At 42.6% G+C, this 19454-nt stretch overlaps 1 protein-coding gene and 1 long non-coding RNA gene across 7 annotated transcripts in view; one reads left to right on the forward strand and one right to left on the reverse strand.

Moving 5' to 3' along the window:
* Positions 1-902, reverse strand: part of ACSL4 (acyl-CoA synthetase long chain family member 4) — a 53105-nt gene extending 52203 nt beyond the window's left edge. For 4 of the 6 annotated variants that reach the window (XM_050965161.1, XM_050965158.1, XM_050965160.1 and 1 more), the window contains exon 1: positions 697-901. The gene's annotated coding sequence lies outside the window, so the exon portion shown is untranslated. Of the gene's footprint in view, positions 1-696 lie in introns of all 6 variants that reach the window. The other 2 variants (XM_050965157.1, XM_050965156.1) reach the window with 1 other exon arrangement.
* On the forward strand, positions 127-18712 carry LOC127056857 (uncharacterized). Its single transcript, XR_007775949.1, has 3 exons — positions 127-236; positions 7760-7897; positions 18565-18712. It is a non-coding gene; the product is annotated as an uncharacterized LOC127056857 (long non-coding RNA).
* The last annotated feature ends 742 nt before the right edge of the window (positions 18713-19454 follow it).

A 19454-nucleotide genomic window follows, 5' to 3' on the forward strand; every position in this document is an offset into this window, starting at 1 on the left:
CGTGTCCGGGAGGAGTTATCACCGCGGAGGCCACAGAGCCTTCTGCTTTGCATCCGGCCCCTGGGAAGGGGGGGTGTAAATGAACTTGGGGGGGGAAATGCAGCTGATGCAGAGTAACTACAGCAAGCAACTTGCTCTGCACCGAGTGCCGGGGCAGCAAACAGGAGGCGATATTGCTGGGCAAGTGCCACGCTCCAGACACCTCCCTCAGCATCCAGCACCCCTGGCGAGCACGTGTAAGTGGGGAGATTAATGTTCTGGGCACGTCACAGAAAACAAAGCCAGACAGGCCCTGCCCCAGAGATGGTACCGGGCCCGTATTACCGGGCACAGCGAAACGGACGGGAGGAAGGGCTGGGGAGCAGGCCGAGGACTGCGGCTCCTAGCAGGCACTGGGCATCCGGTGTGAGTGGGAAGGAGACGCTGGAGAGGCGAGTTACCCTGCGCGCCACGCACCGTGCCCCCCGCCCGCATCCTGCAGGGCCCAGCCCCGGGCAGCCCAGCCCCAGGACTGAGCTGTCCCGCCAGGCCGCGCCCGGTCAGAGTCGCGTCCCCACGCCCGTGTGCAGCAGGGGGAATCCCGCACCCGCCGCGCGCCTGGCCCGAGGCCCGCCTGGGCGCAGCGACTCTCCCGCCTCGGGTGAAGCGGGCACCCCAGGGAAGGGCCGTTGGCGCGGGGAGGAGGGGCGCACTCACCCACTAATGGCGCAGAGCCCAGGCTCGGGCTGCAGCGAGTGAACCCGGCTGCCTGCTCCTCCCGCTGTTAAAATGGCTGAGAGCGCGGGGGGAAGTAAGGGGGGAGGGAGGAGGGGCGCCTGCCCCGTCGGCCAATCCCCCTCGCTGACGCCAGCGAGAGCGAGAAGGGGGCGGCTGTGACAGGAGGAGTGTACGGGGGCGGGCAGAGGCTGACGGAGGAGCAGGGGATGAGGTGGGGGACGGGGGGAGGAAGAAGGAGATGAGGTGTTGGGGGGAGGGAGGAGCAGGGGATGAGGTGGGGGAGCAGAGATGGAGGAAGAAGGAGATGAGGTGTTGGGGGAACGGAGGGGAGAGGAGCAGGGGATGAGGTGTTGGAAGGAAGAAGGAGATGAGGTGTTGAGGGGAGGGAGGAGCAGGGGATGAGGTGGGGGGAGCAGAGATGAAGGAAGAAGGAGATGAAGTGTTGGGGGAACGGAGGGGAGAGGAGCAGGGGATGAGGTGTTGGGGGGAGGGAGGAGCAGGGGATGAGGTGGGGAATCGGGGGGGGAAGAAGGAGATGAGGTGTTGAGGGGAGGGAGAAGCGGGGGATGAGGTGGGGGATTGGGAGGAAGGAGCAGGGGATGAGGTGTTGAGGGGAGAGAAGAGCAGGGGATGAGGTGTGAGGGGATTGGGGAGGAAGAAGGAGATGAGGTGTTGAGGGGAGAGAAGAGCAGGGGATGAGGTGTGAGGGGATTGGGGAGGAAGAAGGAGATGAGGTGTTGGGGGAACGGAGGGGAGGGAGGAGCAGGGGATGAGGTGTTGGGGGGAGGGAGGAGCAGGGGATGAGGTGGGGGAGCAGAGATGGAGGAAGAAGGAGATGAAGTGTTGGGGGAACGGAGGGGAGAGGAGCAGGGGATGAGGTGTTGGGGGGAGGGAGGAGCAGGGGATGAGGTGGGGGAGCAGAGATGGAGGAAGAAGGAGATGAAGTGTTGGGGGAACGGAGGGGAGAGGAGCAGGGGATGAGGTGTTGGAAGGAAGAAGGAGATGTGTTGAGAGGAGGGAGGAGCAGGGGATGAGGTGGGGGGAGCAGAGATGGAGGAAGAAGGAGATGAGGTGTTGGGGGAACGGAGGGGAGAGGAGCAGGGGATGAGGTGTTGGAAGGAAGAAGGAGATGTGTTGAGAGGAGGGAGGAGCAGGGGATGAGGTGGGGGATCGGGGGGGGAAGAAGGAGATGAGGTGTTGAGGGGAGGGAGAAGCAGGGGATGAGGTGGGGGATCGGGAGGAAGGAGCAGGGGATGAGGTGTTGAGGGGAGAGAAGAGCAGGGGATGAGGTGTGAGGGGATTGGGGAGGAAGAAGGAGATGAGGTGTTGGGGGAAGGAAGAAGGAGATATATTGAGAGGAGGGAGGAGCAGGGGATGAGGTGGGGAATCGGGGGAGGAAGAAGGAGATGAGGTGTTGAGGGGAGGGAGAAGCGGGGGATGAGGTGGGGGATCGGGAGGGAGAAGCGGGGGATGAGGTGTTGAGGGGAGAGAAGAGCAGGGGATGAGGTGTGAGGGGATTGGGGAGGAAGAAGGAGATGAGGTGTTGGGGGAACGGAGGGGAGGGAGGAGCAGGGGTGAAGTGCGGGAAGCATGGGTGAGGAAGGAGCAGGGGATGGGGTGTTCAGGGGAGGGAGGAGCAGGGGATGAGGTGGGGGGATCGGGGATGAAGAAGGAGGTGAGGTGTTGGGGGAACGGAGGGGAGGGAGGAGCAGGGGTGAAGTGGGAGCAGGGGTGAGGAAGGAGCAGGGAATAGGGTGTTGAGGGAACGGAGAGGAAGAAGGGGGGAGCGAGTGGTGAGGAGGAGAAGCAGGGAATGAGGAGGAAGAAGCATTAATGGAATGAGAAGTGAACAGAAGGCAAGAAGGAGCAGAGGAATGAGGGGGGGTAATCAGAGATATGTGCGGAGTAACAAGAGAATGACTACAGCAGGTGTCATTGTCATTGCTTCCTAACCTGCCTGAGGAGTCCCCCAAAATGTGACAGTGATCCCACTGCCAATTGAGGGGACACATGACACGAATAGCTGAACATACTGTTTGAAAGCATACAGGATTTCTTTATTAAACATCAGGTTTTCAGGGCATCATATTTAATTATTTGTTAAATGCCATCTGTTACAGTTCAGAGCAACTACACCTGTCTCCCCTTCCGTGGTCCACCAAAGGTATTCACTTTTAGGCTTCCAGCTCCCAGCCATCACCTCTCTTGGGCCGGAGACCTACATCTTCCCCATCCTGACTAGGTTTTTTCCAGGCAGCACAGCTCCCTGCCTACACTGTGATATCCCAACAAGCCAGACTGTGCTTTACTTTCTGTCCAAAGTCTATTAACAGCTGTAATTGACAACAGTTACAAGTTACCACAGCTATTTCTAAATAAGCACATTTGTTCTTAAAGTAAAAACATTATAGAGAAAGTGTATTAAAAACAATAAAAGAACCTGCATGCATGCTAATAAGCTTACCAGAGATCACTCCTACTCCAGACATGGGCTATGTCTATAGTACAGACTTTATAGCAGCTCAGCCAATGAGCAGCAGCAGCTACGTCGTGCTGTCTACACTGGTGCTTTTGTTGGTGAAACTTTTGTCGGTTAGGAGAGTGTTTTTTTTCAAAAGTTTTACCAACAAAAGTGTTAGTGTAGACATAGTGTGGGGCTCTGGTAGCTGTCAGTCCTTCAAAATCCACAGGTGGGTTTTCCCTGGGGTTATGAGTTCATGACATGTTCTGTTGGAACCAGAACGCCCACTAATAGGTTAGTCTTTCCTTTGTACAGCTTGGGTCTTTGGTCTTGAGACTCTAAGAACAGGTAATCAGCAGATAATGGTCCTCTGCTCTGGACAAAGCTTCAAAACATTGGGTTTTTGCATAAGCAGATGTGGGGAATTTGCAATTGCACTCACCTCCCCCTAGGGATTCCCTAGTCAAACCAGTTGACATTCTTTATCCCAAAAGTCCATTCTTGCCTGGTACATTGGTCTATATAGTCCTTTGAAGTTCATAATACTTCACAAGATTAATATCCCATCTTCCACCTAGGGAGGTTACATACAATCCTAGCACACAAAAATACATAAACTTTGCATTTAATATGATGGACTCTAAAGATACTTAAATACTTAAACTTAATTCAATAAGATTTTTTCAAGGATATTGCAGGAAATTGCCATATTTGTTACACCAACAACATGATCAGATGTTCCCAGGACACAAATCTAAAGGTTTCCTATCCCAGAGAGCTTTCAGTCTAAGAATGGAAAAGGAAAAGGAAGACGCATTAGGAGATCAAGATGGCAGAACTAACTTAGACATTACAGATTCAGATCTATTTAAATATTATTTATTTCATTTGCTTATCTCACTGAACCTCATGGAAAAACTGAGTCTTTAGTACTGTAATGTCATGTTTGCTGGTAGAGAGTTAAAACATTCAGTGTACATGGAGCAAATGCAGAGCTAACCACAGGCCTAAGCAATGCATCAAAACACTTGGAGCCCCAGTCTACTATCTTGTAAGGGACACGCTGACCCAGTCTCTTCTTCCAATAGCAGGATCAAATGAGGAAGAAATCCATCACCAGTCCAGATCTCTCTGCCTCAGAGTAGAAGGCAACTCATCACCTGATCTCTCCCTTTTTAAAACCTGGAGGCCTGCAAGATGTAACAAAGGCCCCTGTGTTTTTTATCTGAAATATAAATAATGTGTCTCATAATCAACACTGGTGAGAGCCACTCAGATTATTCATGCAACAATCTGAGAACCAGGGCCTGCTACCCTCCCCATGATTCACCCCCAAATTTGCAGACTTTCCCACATTAAATGTGGAATTGTGGAGTCTGCAGCTTATGTGGAGAAGAGGTAGCACAAGATCAGTGTGGTACTGAGCTCTGAAGAAGGACTTGTGGTCAGTCAGCCTTCTTCCTTCTAACCTCCAGTCCACATGGAGGGAAAGAGAAAATGTTTTGTTCCTCTTCTTTGAGGCTTGACCATGTGTTCCCTTCTCAAATGGAGGAATGGCCAAGTCATGAGTTTAATTTGTTTTTCACTTTTCTTATGTGAAATCTTACATGTGGGCTTTACTACTTTCACTTTGCTAGACTTTGTTGCAATCCTCTTTGCCTTGTTTATTGTCTCGTGGCAAGGATCATCACTAAAGGAAATGGCTGGCTTGCACAAGGCACCCCAGGGCACATTTTGTGAAGAATGTATCATTACCTAATCTGCCTAACATATGTTTAGGAATGGCTAGGCATGAACATAAACTTGCTATGGTATTTTAAATAAATAAAACATAGATAGGCTACAGGAAGTATAAAACAAGTCAGAAAAGATTGCAAATTAGTACATCTTATGCCTTTCAATGTTTTTTTTTTAAAAAGTGGCATATTAGCCTAAGGCATCGAATTAATTGATCTTGAATTTACAGGTGACATATTAGTAGACAAGGAAGCACGTCTTGTTATGCTTTTTCATATAATTTTATTAAAAGATTGTCTTTACAAAACTTGAATTGTTGGGACATATTAAAGCTGACAGTTTTATGTTATGAAGAGCAAAACACTTTTGAAAGGGTCACCACCATCAACCTGAAACTGAGTAAATTTTTAAAAAGTAGTTAAAAGTAGTTTCAGATACTAGACCTGGCCCTGAATTCCCCTTGCTATTTTTTCTAGCTTACAACCATATTTTACTTTTACTTTTACTTTTATAACAAGGAAACAAATGATATGCAAAATTCTGTGATATGCACAAAGTTAACAAATTGGAAAAACAGATTTTTCTCCCCCCTCTTTCATTTATAGACAACTTGTGTGTTACTTGTAATTAAAAACATTGAACTTTGATTTTTAAGTGGATGATGTCCGTTTTAAGAGCTAACCCAAGACAATATACCCAGTAAACTGTTTTGAAATTTTTTTCTGCCTTCGAAGGATGAAGGGCTAAGTCGACACTGCCTGGATTAAAACTGTGATTTCAGGGAATCCTGACAGTGATTCTCTGGTCAACACAAAATTCAAAACTGTCCCCTTCACTTTATATTAATGTTATTGATTCTTGACTTAAATGTATATAAGCCAGGAAAATCAAAGTTAAGATTCAAACTTGTTGAATCGCCTGTTCTATGAGGTTATGTAGGGAACACTACATGCTAATATAGGAAAAACGTTCCAATAACTTGGCATTATATTTTTCAAGATCCAATCATACCTATTCTGGCTTTGGTTGATTAAAATGAGGCAACCCCTACAGTTATTTTTTCTGTATTTCTTCAAATAAGTTTGGAGGTGATTACTATTTATTTTCTGTAGAATGACAACACTGCAGTATGTACTTTGAAGGTAAGTCTGAAAACAAGGCCCTGATTCTCCTACACTATAACTGCTTTAGGCCTTTCCAATAAAAGGGGGAAGAAACTGTTCTTGGGGAATACCATCAGTGTATGGAACCTCCCAGCCAGTATAACCATTCTGTGCCAGCTCCTTTCCTGGGCACTAGCATGAAGGGAATGCCAGGGGAGGGAGGGAGGAATGTTGAAGAATGGGTGGAGCAGCCTAAGCTATACTGTAATTTATGCCTAAATCTGGGCAGCAGTGCTTAATTTGTAATGAAAGAGGTGACAGGGCTCAAGCAATATGTGCCATGGCTCAAGCAATTTCTATACTTTCATAATTGATGTGGGAAGCCCAGAGGTGCCAGGGCTATGAACTGCCAAGCCTAGAGGTGCCAGAAATTAAGCACTGCTGGGCACACCCCAAAATACCAGAAATTGCCAACTTTGTCTTGCCGTCTCTGTTTCTGCCCTCAACAAAGGAATTAATTAATGTTGCCCCTTTTTGACCCAAGTAGTTAGTATTTGGGATCTTGCAGGTTGATTCCCTTAGGAGCAGAAATTGATGATAGAATCAGGTATACTTTGATGCAGTCCTCTTTTATCTACAAAGAATGTACAGTCCTATTTCCCTGAACACAGTAAGATTCAAACAATAGGAGACAGTTTCTTTGCTGACAGTTCCAAGCCCCTTTCCAGTTAGCACTCTTCCCAAAAACTCATTTCTTAGGGTTACATTACAAGTGCTTCTCTGGCTGTTTCTTGTGCTTCCTTGAAGCCTTCTTTTTCTGATTCTGTCATTTTTCTAGTGCTTTTTTGACAAATATACACCTGCAACAAACACAATCTCTGCTATGAATCTGCGCCTAAATGAATTGAACTCATGTCTGTATGTATACTGATCTTTTAACATACTTTCGCTTTTTTGTTTTTTAATACATTTTAGTTTAGTTAATAAGAATTGGCTGTAGCATGTATTTGGGTAAGATCTGAAACATTCATTAACCTGGGAGGTAACGCGTCCGATCCTTTCGGATTGGTAAAACCTTTTCTTTTATATGATGAAATAAGATTTACAGAAATTTTCATCATATGTGATGTGGGTACCTCGATGGAGGCCTGAGTCTGGATCACTTTAAGGGAAATGTGTTGTTTGGACTTCTGAGTAACCAGTGAGGTAATAAAGAAGCTGTTTTATGCTGGCTTGGTAAATCTAAGTATTGGAATATCCACCAGCTTTATGGGGATTATTCGCCCAATTCTTTGCAGTTCAACCTAACTGAGTGACCACAGCTGGCTCCCCAACTAGGACCCCGGTCACAGTGGTGTAGTCATGCTTGGATACACATTACCACAGATTAATGGGATTTTTGGATCAGAATCACACACTTGTCAAAATTTAATTTTGATATTGCAGAGTTTAGGGGTTAAAATCAGTTACATTGAGTGACCCATGATCAAGATCCTGACAGAAAAAGACTGCAAGACTTGTGCTTACAGAGGGGTTGTCTTTTAAGAAAAAGGCCCCAGAGCTGGAACTGAAAAAAACTGTTAATTGCCAGTGATTAGGAAGCAGACTCATGAAAATGCTTGTAGTAAGAAACCATCAGCTAGAACTTGAACAAAAGCAAAAAATTGCTGATATGAAAGAAGTAGCTGCTGAAAGAGAATGTCTGTGTTTTGAACATGAACAAAGAATGGCATATATTCAGTTGCAGGAATTGGAGGCTAAGGCAGAAGTGGACTGACTTAAGCTCCAACTCAGAAGAATAAAGGAACAACTGGAACTATATCTTCCTGAAAAGCCAACAGAGATGAGGACAGAATCTATCCAGTTTGTAACAATGTTGGTATGTTGTTTGACTCTAAGCAGTTGTCTTTGTGTAACCAAGTTCACCCCAACACTGTCACCTTTTATGTACATGATTTTACTGTGAGCTCGGGTGAAAGTAACCCCATTAACTTGTGCAAAGAATGTAAAAGTCAATGGTAAAAGCTGTTTAGGGCAAATTACAGCTTCTAACATTCTTGTTAAAGCAGATCTTGTCAAAGAGGAAGCTTATTTACCAAATAAGAGTGTGAATATTGTAATCCTCTATGAGTTCATTGTAAGTATGCCTTTAGCCAGAATCCATCTTGAATGGAATAGTGTTAAACATGAAGTTATAGCTGGTGTAAGAAAGTTATTACCTAAAGATCTTTTGATTTGGGATGATATTAAAGCTTTGTTCAGTCAGGTTGACATAAACCAGTAACTGGAAAGAAATAACCCTGAACCTGTGTCTATTAGGGGCAAGGATTGGCCTATGGAGGGTTTCTCCAAATGTTTGTCTGAAGAAGATGGCTGTTTGTCTGTGCAAAGAAGCAGTGCATATCTTGAAAAAATTTCTGAGTGTCTATTTGGTATCTCAGAAGTGAATCTGGCATTAGATAAGGCTCAGGAAGATGTTTCTCTAGAGCAAATTAAAATTGGTAATCAGGTTAAAGCCCTGACTAAGGAAGGAAGGGGTACATTCTTGATGGGTGATAAATTGTTGTCTAGTAAAGCTTGGGAAAGTAAGCCTGACCCAGGTAAAAGTGAGGCACTTAAAGTAGCTCAATGTAATAGGACACTATTTGTGGAAAAAAGCAGTTTATCTGTTAAGGGTGGGGAAGGCAAAGAAAGTTTAGATGAACATAGGCAGCCTTCTCAGCTCATGGCTTTGTCTGATCAGCAGTTTGGGAAGGCCAGGTTAGTGGAACATGAGTATCTTACCTGTTACCAGTATGGAGAATTGTGACAGTGAAGGAAATGTTCCTGTGTCTGTTAGGGGTAATGACTTGCCTATGAAGGGAACTACCCCAGTCTCCAAGCAATTGTCCATGAACAGCCATGTGTGCTGGGACAAGGGAAATTATATCCCAAGCTGTTTGTCTGTTAAAGGGGAATGTTTCTCTGGTTCTTTTCGGTCTGTAGAGCAGAGAGAAGAAACTTGTTAGCCTATGATGGTTGAACATTTATCAGCCGATCCATAGTTGGTTCTGGATACAACTAAAGCCCAGGAAGGAAGTCTTCCTAAATTTCTGTCTGCTAGGTATGATGACATTGTAACTAGGTTGCATCCAGTTGATGTCATATATAGCTCCCAGAGACCAAGCGATTCTGGTGCTTCTATTTTGCTTGTTGCTAATAAGTTGCTGGGTAAAGCTATGACAACCTTATCTGATCAGGGTGATATTGCCAGGGAACAAGGGAAGCATGAAGGGAATTTGACTATGTTACCTACTGGCAGTGTGAAAACTTGTAACAAGAAAGAGCTTCTAATCTTGTGACTACAACATCTAGTAGTTTACCTGAAAGGGGATTTTGTGAAAATCCTCCTGATGGGCCAGAGGTGATTCTGGACGAATGTGAAATTCAGAAGGAGTTTGGTGATTTGTCTGTTGTGCCAAAGTTGGTTCTGAACATAAATAAAGCTCAGAAAGAACCTGTTGCAGTGCATGATTTTGCAGAAGAAAGGGAATTTCTGGGTGAAGTCTTTGATGTCTGTGAAAAGGAATTGTTTCCATTGACTCTTAATGGGCCATTTTGATAGTAGACAGCCTCTCTTCTGAGGAAAGTGTGTTGGTGCCTAATGGACAAAATCTTTCAAATGTGTATGAATCCACTGGCCTTGCTTCAGAAAGACTCAGTATGGATAGCTTTGAAAAGATTTCAGATGAAATGAAAATTGTTAGGGAGTTTAAACATCCCGATAAGCTTAGCCAGCTTATTGAGGAGAAAATGTTGTTGGAATATGTTGATTCTTTAAGTAAGCAGTCTGTGACACAGGTACTGAGGAAAGACCCGGTTACTGGTTTTTCAGAGCAGAACAGCCTTATAACTGAACTCACAAGGATGCAGGGGAGAGCAGGCAAACTCTCATCTCTAGATATTTTGAATATGACTTGTAGTCTCTTAATGGACTTGACATTTGATTCCATGTGGAAGCAGAGGTTGATAATGGAAGGACAAAAGAACCTTGAGTCTAACATGCTAGTGAAAATGGATAGTATCTCTTTAAGACAGAGTCCAGCCTTGGAATTGGTAAAGCTTGAGAATTTGAAAACTAGTAAACAAGCTTGTGCCTGTGTTGATGCAAATTATCTGATTGACTGCGGGAAGAAAGACTTGCCCATAGCCATTAGCAAAGAGGACGCACCCAGCCAGCTAATGGATTCTGTTACACAAAAGAGTTCAGTTTCTGATCGTACTGGACAGGGAGGAAGGGAAGGTTTAAACCTTGCAAATAAAAGCCACAGGTTAACCCTAAAATACCAAAACCCCAAGTAAGTGGTTGAACTGAAAGCCTATGTTAAGGAAGACCCTGAAGTCAAGAAAAAGCTATAGAGTCAAAAGAATGTAGAACAAGCTGACCTAAAGAAGATTTGTCTATACCAAAGGCTTGGCATGACAAAAATGATTGTAACTGTATACTTGTGATAAAACTGATGTTATTGCTAATGATTGTAACTAACTTGTTGATGATACCTAAAAATGTACAATGTGCAGGGTTTTTTCGAAAAACCCTTAAACATGTTGGGAGTAATACATAAGACCTCATTATGTTGTAAAGGCCTTCATGGTTATATTGTTTCATTACAAGACAACACTTTATGTTAAAAGGCCTGGTGATACTAATATTTTACAGTTAGGCCTGTATCTAATCTTGAAACGGTACACAGCAGAAAAACCACTACAAGCTTGAACTGCTGTGCAAAAGAGGAAACTGAGGTACAACACTTCACAGCCTTCCTGGCTGAATGCCAGAGTAAGTGCTTTCTAACGAATATTGATGGCTATGTTAAGTCAGCACATAGACCAAACTCTGGAATCACTAAAGTATTTCACAAAGTGTGGACTAAGTTTTTGGCTGGGGCCAAAGCCAAAGCCCTCAATAATTTGGCCTTACAAAGAATTCAGTGTAAACACAGCTCATATCAATGTTGGAAGGTGGTACTTAAGATGTATCCAGGAGCTCTAATTTCACCTTTCCACATCAGTCTCACCTTGGGGGTGTGATGCATGGCTGGAAAGGGTTAAATATCCTGCAAAGTAAATAATCCTCAAAAGACATGCGGGGAGATAATGTTTCTGTTTTTGTGTATTTACATATGTATGAATAGAGTCCACAATGTAATCAACAGTCCCTGTATGCTGTATTCTGATATCATTTAAATGAATTGTAAACACGGGATATCTCGGTATTCATCTCTCTTTGAAATGTACTGTGAATGGTGGAAGAAAAAGCAAATGGCCCTATGTTAGTTCCTATAGCTAAGTTCCAGTGATGAACCTCTTTCAAAGCCATCCTAATTACCTTTTGTTCCCCAAGGAAATCCCAACTTGTAAAAAAGGACATGAAATTATATAAAAGATCCTAGGGTCCTGATTCTGTCATCTCAGATCTGCTTAAGCTTCTTCAGGGGAAGTTTGAGTCGCAAGATCAAGATCACAGTTATGTTGGTATGCCCTGAATGTGATATTTGGACATTGGACTATAAACTATTTCTGAAAAAATTCTTTGCAACCACAAAGAATGACGCGCTATGAATCTGCACCTAAATGAACTGAACTCATGTCTGTATGTATACTGATCTTGTAACTGTACTTCCTCTTTTGTTTTTTAATAAATTTTAGTTTAGTTAATAAGAATTGGCTGTAGCGTGTATTTGGGTAAGATCTGAAACATTCATTAACCTGGGAGGTAATGTGTCCGATCCTTTGGGATTGGTAGAACCTTTTCTTTTATATGATGAAATAAGATTTACAGAAATTTTCATCATATTTGACGTGGGTACCTCGATGGAGGCCTGAGGCTGGATCACTTTAAGGGAAATGTGTTGTTTGGACTTCTGAGTAACCAGTAAGGTAATAAAGAAACTGTTCTATGCTGGTTTAGTAAATCTAAGTATTGGAATATCCACCAGCTTTATGGGGATTGTCTGCCTCATTCTTTGCAGTTCACCCTAATTGAGTGACCACAGCTGGCTCCCCACTAGGCCCCTGGTCACACTATGCCTCTACCCTCTCTTACTTTAAATCCCTCCATAAAACACACTTTAAAAAGGTCATGTTTCCACCAAAGAACTGTTAACTAAACTAGTGAAGATTTGAAGTGAAGATTTGAAGTGACTAATGTGTGAAAATTGTTTACGTTGCTAGCCTTGTCTAGACATTGTCTATTTAGAGTGTAAGTTTTTTTTTTGGGGGGGGGCAGGTTTGGCGGGGCGGGAAGAGGAGGAGGTTTGATTTCCTGATGCCTTGTGTGAAGTGGCTACAATGTGGGTATAAAATGCTACCAAATCAAAATAGCAGAGGTGTAAAACGCAAGTTTACTGTTATGCTGGGGAGTTTGGTGAAACCCTACTAAAGCTGGTAGGCATAAATATAAGACAATATTAAACTCCTTTAAGGAGTAAAATAGATGAAGCAATAGGAGCCACTGCCCAAAACACAGTCCAGATTCTAGGCCAATCAAGAATCTGAGCTATATGGGCAAAGAGGTTTTGCATGCTAATGCAGAGGGCAGACATCCCCCTCCCCCCCCGACCTGAAGTTGATGGTGAGTATTTGCTTCAGGTTGTGGGGCTGTCCGTAAGCAAGGACTGGCGAAGCAAATACTCACCAGCAACTACACACCACACAACAAAAACACTAACCCAGGAACCAAACCTAGCAACAAACCGTGGTGCCAACTCTGTCTGCATATCTATTCAAGGGACACCATCATAGGACCTAGCCACATCAGCCACACCATCAGGGGTTTGTTCACCTGCACATCTACCAATGTGATATATGCCATCATGTGCCAGCAATGCCCCTCTGCCATGTACATTGGCCAAACTGGATACAAATCTGACATCTGGAATAATAACATTCAAAAACCAGTAGGAGAACACTTAAATCTCCCTGGACACTCAATAACAGACTTAAAAATGGCAATTCTTCAACAAAAAACTTCAAAAACAGACTCCAACGAGGAACTGCAGAACTGAAATTAATTTGCAAACTGGACACCATCAAATTAGGCCTGAATAAAGACTAGGAGTGGATGGGTCATTACAAAAACTAATTTTCCTCCTGCTGATACTCAGACCTTCTTGTCAACTGTTTGAAATGGGCCACCTTGATTACTTTGAACTCATTAGCAGTACAAAAGTGATTTTTCCTCCCTTGTCAACTGTTGAGAATAGCCCTCTTCTGTCTTAATTTAATGGGCTCATTAGCACTGATCCCACACTTGGTAAGGCAACTCCCATCTTTTCATATGCTGTGTATTTCTATCTCCCTACTGTATTTTCCACTCTATGCATCTGATGAAGTAGGTTTTAGACCATGAAAGCTTATGCCCAAATAAATTTGTTAGTCTCTAAGGTGCCACAAGGACTCCTTGTTGTTTTTGCTGATACAAACTAACATGACTACCACTCCGAAACCTTTCAGAAATAGTTTATAGTCCAGTGTCCAAATATCACATTCAGGGCATACCAGCATAACAGGGAGCTCAATCTTCCGACTCAAACTTCCCTTGAAGAAGCTTAAGCAGATCTGAGATGACAGAATCAGGACCCCAGGATCTTTTATATAATTTCACGTCCTCTTTCACAAATTGGGATTTCCTTGGGGAACAAAAGGTAATTAGGATGGCTTTGAGGGAGGCCCATCACCTGTACTTAGCTATACGAATTAACATAAGGCCATTTGCTTTTTCCTTTACCATTCACAGCACATTTCAAAGAGAGATGAATACCGACATATCATAAAACCATAGAATATCAGGGTTGGAAGGGACCTCAGGAGGTCATCTAGTCCAACCCTCTGCTCAGAACAGGACCAATTCCCAACTAAATCATCCCAGCCAGGGCTTTGTCAAGCCTGACCTTAAAAACCTCTAAGGAAGGCGATTCCACCACCTCCCTAGGTAACCCATTCCAGTGCTTCAGCACCCTCTTAGTGAAAAAGTTTTTCCTAATATTCAACCTAAACCTCCCTCACTGCGACTTGAGACCATTACTCCTTGTTCTGTCATCTGGTACCACTGAGAACAGTCTAGATCCATCCTCTTTGGAACCCCCTTTCAGGTAGTTGAAACCAGCTATCAAATCCCCCCTCATTCTTCTCTTCTGCAGACTAAACAATCCCATTTCCCTCAGCCTCTCCTCATAAGTCATGTGCTCCAGCACCCTAATCATTTTTGTTGCTGTTGCCCTCCGCTGGACTCTCCAATTTTTCCACATCCTTCTTGTAGTGTGGGGCCCAAAACTGGACACAGTACTCCAGATAAATGATATCAGAATACAGCATAGACAGGGACTGTTGATTACATTGTGGACCATACTCATACATATGTAAATACACAAAAACACAAACATTATCTTCCCACATGTCTTTTGAGGGTTATTTATTTTGCAGGATGTTTAACCCTTTCTAGTCATGCCTCACACATGTCCTATTGAATTAGCGGAAGGGTTCCAAAAGTAGCCCCTCCTCTAAAAAGTGTTTGTGTGCAAGAATTTTCCTTTCTTTTAGTAATTATTTGTTTAGCTTGGTCCCAGTCTGTTCTTATGGTGGTAAGTGAAACCATAGGGATTGATTTCCAATAACTCTTCCAGTAATGCTGGGCATGAAATAGCTGATTTAAATTATTTATAACAGGGAAGACAACTCCTTTATTACCTCTGGTCTCCATTGCCCACAGAGTTTATGCTTTTTTTTTTGAGGGGGGGGGGTGCAGAGTTTCATAGATCTGCAGTACTGAGCAGCTGTACTAAATTCTGTTGTCCTGACCTACACAAATCACGCTCCTCATTCTAATATGAGGCATTATGTGGCAATTTGTGCAGATATTTGCAATCACATAATAATGAGTTCTATTATGTAATATTAAGGCCCTAACTATGTTGCTTGAGTTCTGTCTCATGCATACATACAGTCACACTCCTTAATTTTTACATACACACAGAAATAAGATTTGTAGTCAGTGAAAGCAGGGAAGTTTCTTTTTACCTGCTCATATCTCTAGTGAGTTTAAAGCTAGTTTTCTTCCTAAAAGGTTAGTGACCAACAGTAACCTTTTGCCTGGTGGACCCAGAAAGCCAGCAGTAGATATGATTCATTATGCCATTAATACTAAAGAATTCATTAGGCCCACGTTTCATGTAAGCAGTGATTTACTGAGTTCAGCGGAGATAGCAGCTATAGTATGTTAACAAATTGTTTTAATGTATTTTCTCATCTTTCATCTAAGCAAATTCCTAGTTATTTAAAGATAATGGATTAAATTCAGTGCTGACTTATCTCTCTCTGCAGTGTCATTGTAGTCAGTGGATTTAAACAGTATGTAAAGACAGTGAAGAATTTGGCCCTATTTATTATTATTTATTAGTTCTGGTCAAGCTGAAAAGCTCCAGTCAGAATTAGGACGCAATTGTATAATGTAAGGCACTGCACAAACATACAGATAGATAGATATACAGTTCCTGGCCTGATAAGCTTACATTCTAAGAAGACAAGCGACATTTACTACAACAGAGTTGTTACTCTGGATTTACATTAGTGTAACTGAGAGCAGAATTTGGCCCATTGATTTTAATTGACTGTCAGAAACAGTCATGTATAGCTCATTGGCAGAATATATATTATACTTCAATAAACTAATATTGAATTTAAAAAGTATCCACAAATGCTTTTCTTCACTGTGCATTCTTCTGTGATATTTGATGGGGGAAGAGTTCATCACAGCTGAGACTTTGACATCTCTATATAAAGGGTTTGCAGTACTTCCCATCCAATGTAATATCCTGATGTTAGCCTGGAGACATTAAATAAAAAGAAAGTAAAATGCTAAATGAGAAGATTTGTCTTTTTTTTTTCTGTTTACAACATTTAAATTAACCAGAGTGTCCAACCTTAATCAGCAGGAGTCACACAAAGGAGAGCTTACTATAAAGAGTTTAAGGTAAAGAGTTTTAGTTGGTAGGATAAGAGACACACAGAGTTTGGTGCTATACAAATAAATACATTAATAATAATAAATTGGTCTATGCTCTTCAGGTTCACATTCCCTTTGGATCGCATCCCAGTGAATCAGTGGAGGTTCAGGCTGAAAGAGCAGTGCTCTATAGCCTTTTCCTAAGGATGCTCAGTATGTAAAGTTTCAGAGTAGCAGCCGTGTTAGTCTGTATCAGTGATAGTGTCCCAATTCAATATAAAATCCTTTTTGGAGAGTCTTTAATCCCCATGCAAAGGTTCAAATTCAGTGATGGTATTGACTTCAATGGGATTTGTGCCTGTATAAGCCAGGGCTGAATTTTGTCCTGACAGTCAAGAGAATGCCTCTATAAAATGACATGTGAGCAATATCACAAACCCAGGCTCCTAAGTGAGGGTGCCTATTTCCATATTTGGGTTTTACATTTAGAACCTGCATATCTAAAATGGATATTTCTGCATCTTAACTTGGTGCTCAAATTTGAGCGTTGGGCTAACAGTTTGATATAATGCAAATGGTAGCAATTAAAAAGTAAATCAAAACTTAGTTTCGGTGTCTGTCAGCAGTCAGCCATGTAAATGAAATTTCAGAGGAATGTGCAGTAGAGAAGCATAAACCATACTTCCCTCCCTCATCCTAGCAGCCTATAGGAATGGGACTGTTAGAGATTGAATTTGCACACATTCCTTTGTAACTGTAAGGAGGAGTAGATAGTTATCAGGTCTATAAGACCTTAAATGTGCATGCTTCTCTTTCCGAAAGATTCACTGGGCCAAACTGACTCCGGTGAAGTTAGACCAAGCATAAATTTGATTCATTAGCTCCAGAAAGTATTTTATCAAGTGAAAGAATCTATTATAACTATTTTAATATAAGTAGGCTCCTATGCAGCTGCACAGCTATTACATACTCAGAGATTAAACAGTATTTTTCCTTTCAACAGTTTGTCATTATTTCAGTTTTTAATGCAAAACAAGTCATCAATTTGAGGTCCTCTAGAGTAAACAAACATCAAGATCATTTATATTTTACTGGCGTAAAACCACATATTACGAAAGGAATTTCTGAAAACCCACAGCACAAAAGGGGCTCAGAGACATGATCCATATAATGAATTAGAACAAGACTTAGAAAACGGGTAGGGAGGAAATGAATGTGAAACACTCAGAAAATCAATTCAAACTGGTCTCTGTTTCAAGTTTCAGAGGCTCCTTTTTACAATGGGGGAGATTCTGGAGGTGCAGCACAAAACTTGCAGTGGCTTTGAGTCATCTCTGCATCTGCACAAAACTGGACTGCTCTGTTGACATTGTTTAAAGTCTGGCAGCCTCCCAGGGCTTTCTTGTGGGCCACAGGGCTAACTAGAATCATCACAGCACTACAGCCTGCAACTTTCTTCTGAGATGCTACTCCTGCCTCTAGCCCTGCCCCATGTACACAGAGGTCATGGGAAGGCAGACTTATAGTTGTGTTCTGCCTGGAGGAATTCTCCCCTGACCGGACACAGACCTTTTAATGCCCTTTTACACTGCTCTGGCCCTAACACTCATCATAAAGAGGCCAGATTGGGGGAGTGAGTATCTCACCCAATCGTTTTAGATATGGCTGGAACGCTAAATGCAGTTGCAACACCTCTGTAAATAGTTTTACTGGCTTAATAAATAGCCAGTTTAATTTTAGAAGCCTGGAGTCCTGTTATTACCCAGCACATGGTACATAAAACATGATGGCAGCAGTCTGTCTCGTCATGAGACCCACAGCAAGGAAGAGAGTGTGATTAACAAGCAAATAAAGTAGCCCATAGAAACAGAGCAATCCGGCAGCATGGAAGGACCTTGAGCACCAAGAATGCTGACTTTCCAGACAAAAAAATCTTACATAAAGCAGTGGGAGCAAGAAATTGAATCTGTTTAAAGAGCTGACCATCAGGATAAAAATGAGAAAATCAAAGTAAAGCCTTTTTACTACCTATTCTGATAAGAAAAATTATTACACGACTTCAGTGCCTTGTGTTACTCAGAAGAGTTAGTATTTTAGTATAGCAGAGCCATATCTACAAAAAGTAGCCACTAAATATTTTAATTCAGCAGTAAAAAATAAAAATAAACATGCACTTAATGGGAGGGCTGAGCTTGTACTGATAAACACAACTCTCTGAAGTAGGGCTCTGTGTGGCTGAGGTAAATACAGAGGTCATCTTCAACAGTGAGACAGACCCTGTATTTGTTTTTCAGTACAGTCAGTGCTGAAAAATCAGCTTCCTACAGGTACGTGGATGAAAATGGTCTGAGCACTTTCAAAGCTGCAGATGACAGCTCTGGATATTCCTCTCACAGAAATTCAGAAGTTAGCAAGAGGTTGCTCAGAAAATCTCAGCCTCAATGTCTCATCACAGAAAAGGTCCATTAATGTTTCTTTCACTATAAGTGATATAACAGCACTTGCAGTCATTTCTGCATAAAACGGATTTCTAATCCATGCCTCTGTTTTCTGATCCTTTTCAGGGAAGTACTCCCGAAACTGCAGTTTAAGGTTTTCCAGGTGGCTGATGATAATGGGTTGCAAGTCATGCTTTGGCAAGGCATTTTCATCCAAAGAGTCATCCAGTTAAATAAAAAACTTCAAAACTGGCACTGGCTACATGAGCATACCACAAGGAATGTTTCTTGATCCAACTTTTGATTTTGTCAGTGAGAGAAGAGACAGAAGCGTCTTGCCTTTGAAGTGAGGCATTTAACACATTTAGTCATTCAAAAATGACTGCCTGGTAAACTAACAAGGAAAGCCACTTGGTATCTGCAAACTTTTTGGCCAGTGGGGAATCTTTGTTTGAAAGAAAAAGTCTCATTTCCTCTCTGAGTGCAAACAAATGACTGAGAACCTTTCCCCGAGACAGCCACTGAATTTCTGTGTGGTAGAGAAACTGATGGTAGCTCAGCTCCCATCTCATCACACAAAAATCCAGACATACACTTGTTGAGCTACTCTTGATGAAGTTGACTGTGTGGACAGCTTCTCTGCGAACTTGTTTTCAAATGGGTAGAATTTTTTTTTGCATAATACAGTAAGACTCACAGGACTCATTGGTCTGATTCTCCTCTCACATCAGTCTTAATCAGGAGTAACTCACTGATAATCAGTAGAGCCACACCAATGGAAAAGTAATGGAAGTGAGAGGAGAACCAGGCCCAGTGAATATTAAACAGGCAGGATTTGACCCCATTTCTTTGTTATTAGGATCAGGGCTCCTTCCATCTTTTGTTTGTCTTGTCTATATATATTTTAACCCCTATGGGAGAGTAATTATTTCTCATTATTTCTGTGTTCAGTGCCTCACATAACAGGGGCTTCAATCTTATTTGGGGACGGTACTCCCTTCTGTAATACAAATAAT

This window comes from Gopherus flavomarginatus, chromosome 8 (assembly GCF_025201925.1).
Source record: "Gopherus flavomarginatus isolate rGopFla2 chromosome 8, rGopFla2.mat.asm, whole genome shotgun sequence".
Classification (NCBI taxonomy): domain Eukaryota; kingdom Metazoa; phylum Chordata; order Testudines; family Testudinidae; genus Gopherus; species Gopherus flavomarginatus.